The following is a 3,944-nucleotide window of genomic DNA, read 5'->3' as shown; positions in this document are numbered from 1 at the left end:
CAGTTTTCATGCAGCTCATACCATATTATTTTGTTGTATTAATCCGCCACACCTTAAATGCCGGTCCCTGAAAATATTGTCTGACTTAAACCGGTCCGTGGGGCAAAAAAGGTTGGGGACCCCTGTACTAAACCATTCGTCAAACGCCATCATGCCTTCTGTCGTTATTACACAAACAAAAATATCTTTACTGTTACTAGTGTTAGTGCCTCAATATGGCTACGCTCGTGAAAGCAATACAACGAACTCAAACGCGTCTTCGTTCAATGTTGTCAACTAATATCCGGATTATGCAAATTTTCCTCAATTCTCCGGAGAAATTTTCATAAAAATTTGAAAAACCCGGAATTCCGGGAAAATCCGGAATTGTATTTCAATCCAATTATGTTTTAAAAATATTTTATTCGAGTAAATGATCGAAAATTACTGGACTATTATTTGTTAAATAAATTTAGCCTACTTTTGCTAAAAGAGAAAATATGGACTATTGATAGTGCCTTCAATAATATCGGCTTCTTTCATTCATGTTATGGGTATTTTTATACAAAGGAAATTTTTTTGTGCCTGTTGAAAATTAAAGTTTACTGACATAGCCATAAAAAATGTTGCTTTATTTATCTGACCATATTGGAATGTATTTGTTAGGTTTTCAGTCAATTAAATTTGGTTCAATAAACAATATGTGGTCATTTTTAAAATTTTCAATGAACATTCGATCAGTCCGGCCCTCGGCTTGCAGCAAAATTTTTTATCTGGCCCTCCGTCCATTTGACTTTGACACCCCTGCTCTATGCCGATGTCGCCGCCATATTGGCAGGGGCGACTCTCCCCTACACTCTCATCTATCGTAATTCGGTCATTTTTCTAACCGGTTTTCATGAGGCTAACTATCTTTACAATGACAAAATGGCTACTATTCTTACAGAACCAAAAAATGACAACATGTATTATTGTTATTGTTGTATTTATTATTATGGTTATTTCCTTGGTTTGTGTGTTTTCAAGCGTTTTTGTAGAAGCTCTAAAACACGCAAGCGTATGCAGCACAATGTGCCGGGATCCTTGTTCTCATTCCTTGATTCGCTGGCGCTTGTCCCTTCTTGTTTAGCGTCGCTGTAGGCATGTATCTAGAGCGTTCTATCATGTGTTAGCTATAGCCTTGAGTGTAATTAATTCTACCCATTTCCGGATTCTCCTCAAGCGAACCAATACGTCGATCTAAAATGTCAACGATTGCAGGAGAATCCTTACAAATGGACGAAGAGGAAGAATTTAAGAAATTCGTAATTTCATACCGCAACGCATTGCAAGGGTCGGGAATACCTGAAACCTACTGGAGGAGCTTCCATCATAAACTCACCAATGAGGTCAGTGACAATTTTTTTCGCTGGACCACACGTGGCAGCGTCACCAATCAATAATTACCGGCACCGCTGGACTTTGTAGGCGTCTGGCAACAGCTCAAAGGGAAAAAAAAAACGGCTCAAAGGGAAGAAAATGTGGAATTTGTTTTGCGTGTTAGAATCAAATATAAAGCGTGAATGTAGAAAGACTTCGGTACATGTTACTTGTGTTGGTCCACACCTGCTGCGTACCTGCAGCCTGGTTAACAGTGTGTGCAAAGCATTCTGACATGCGGACTCGTCACTAGAACTCAGACTTTTGGGGAGCGCATGTGGAGGGAGGAGGGTGGGGGGCATCTTGCCCCAGACCACTTGGCTCCTAGGATCAATGGGACACACAAAACCCTCCCCTACGATAAAAAGGAAGTCTCAAGTTTTTGTTTTTACTTTACAGTAATACCAGCGTTTCTTTTCCTGAGAGATTTATGATGCTGGGGAGGTGTTTGCAATCATCCAAATTCAAGAAAATTATGACGATGGTGGAAAGACTGGTGAGTGCATGGACAAGGACAAGCCTGGAACTATGCACTCCAAAGTGGTTGTTTCCTGCCAAAGTGGACTGCAAGCTTCACAGCCAACAAGGTATGGGCAAGAAGTCTTGTTAGTTTACATACTGTACACCACACCCCAAATTACTATGCGGTGAGAGGAGCGTTAAAATAATTATTGATTTTTTTTTTCATTTTGGTTAGTTTCATTTCATTATTATTATTTTTTTAATTCAGTTCATTTAAATCAGTTCTCGGAGTGGATTTGTTAGTCGTTGTTAGTAAATTTTAAATAATGTTGCTTTTTTTTTTTTTTAAGGGATGGAAATTAAAACTTTTTTAACAGTGGTTACCACAGTGGACGTCTTATCTGGTTACAGGTGCACGAAACGGTTCATCAGTTGATCAACAAAATAATCAACAGATACCATATTTTTCAGATTATACGTCGCTCTGGATTATAAATCGCACCAGCCAAAAAAATGCATAATTAAGAAGGAAAAAATATAAATCGCACTGGAGTATAAGTCGCATTTTTGGGGAAGATTTATTTGATAAAATCCAACACCAAAAACATACATGCCATCTTGAAAGGCAATTTAAAATAAAAATAAAATAGAAAACACCACGCTGAATAAGTGTACGATATGCGAACGTTACATGACGCATAAGCAACGACGTGCCTGGTATGTTCAAGTAACATATTAAGAGTTATTCAGATAACTATAGCATAAAGAACATGCTATCAAATCACTAAATCCAATGAAATCTTGATTCTCTGTGTCACTTTAAAGCAGGGGTGCCCATTACGTCGATCCTGATCGACCGGTAGATCTAGGACTGGTCCCAAGTAGATCCGAGCGGTGTCGAGGAGAAAAAAAACAACCATTTGTGTGTTTTTGTACATGTTAGTAATATATATTTTTTGTGTTAGTGTACACTGCATCCTAATCATCCTATCAGTCTCATTTTCACAAAAAAAATATTTTAAGAATAAAATAAAGCAGGTAAATCCGTAACCTACGGTGGCGCGTGACCTACGTCATCGGAGATTGTTCGCGCTCAGCAGTCTCCAAATGCAGCTTGTGATCGGAGCTGTTGCGCTATATCTTTTATCATCATTATTCTCATTCAGCGTTTGCTTCATGTACAATTCACCGAGGGCACGGGCAAAGAATAGAAATCTAAAAGGCCCAGGGAAGCACTTTAAAACGGTACGTGTGAGCAGGCAGCAAAAGTGCATCGCATGCCTCCGTGTCAGGCTGTTTCTCATCATGGTGTGTGTGTGTGTGTGTGTGTGTGTGTGTGTGTGTGTGTGTGTGTGCCTGTGCGTGTGCGTGTGTGCGCGTGTGTGTGTGTGCGCGCGTGTGCGTGCACGTGCGCGGTAAGGGGCGATCCCGGGAGGTTGGTTGATCAAAAAGTCGATCTTCGGTCCAAAAAGTTTGGGCACCCCTGCTTTAACGCAACTCCACCAACTCCGGAGGTAGATGGCAGCGCTTCCTCTTCTACGTCGCTTACGTCAGACTCATCGTGGTTTTATCAACACAGGTCTAGAGCGGCCTCTTGTGGTTTAATGTGAAAATAACGTGAAATGATATAATAACGTGTTAATAATTTCACCCATAAATCGCTCCAGAGTATAAGTCGCACTCTCAGGTATTAGTCGCACTTTGTTGAGTTTGTACCACAGAATACTTATTGCAACCTTTTGTTTTTTATCTCGTGCTCGACAAATTCCTGGATACAAAAAAAAGACTCAATCTAATTCAAAAACTACTAAAAACTCCAATACAGAACACACTGTTTCTTACAAGTTCGCCACCTGTCTGTTGTGATTTTCATTCAAACCAATTTTCAATTCATTACATATGATTGAAATTATATTAAAAAAAAACGAGGGTACAAGAAGAGAAACAAATATTGGCAAACATGGTCAAATTTGCAGATTATTTTTTTAACAATATGACAGCATCTACTATGCCTGTTTCTTCCCCAATATTGTGTAGTCCTATCCCTAAAATTGTGTCTTGTTTTTTTTTAGGGGCCAAATCGT

Source organism: Hippocampus comes, unplaced genomic scaffold (genome assembly GCF_001891065.2).
Source record: "Hippocampus comes isolate QL1 unplaced genomic scaffold, H_comes_QL1_v1.1 scaffold325, whole genome shotgun sequence".
NCBI classification, from domain to species: domain Eukaryota; kingdom Metazoa; phylum Chordata; class Actinopteri; order Syngnathiformes; family Syngnathidae; genus Hippocampus; species Hippocampus comes.
Note: the sequence above shows the minus strand (reverse complement) of the source record.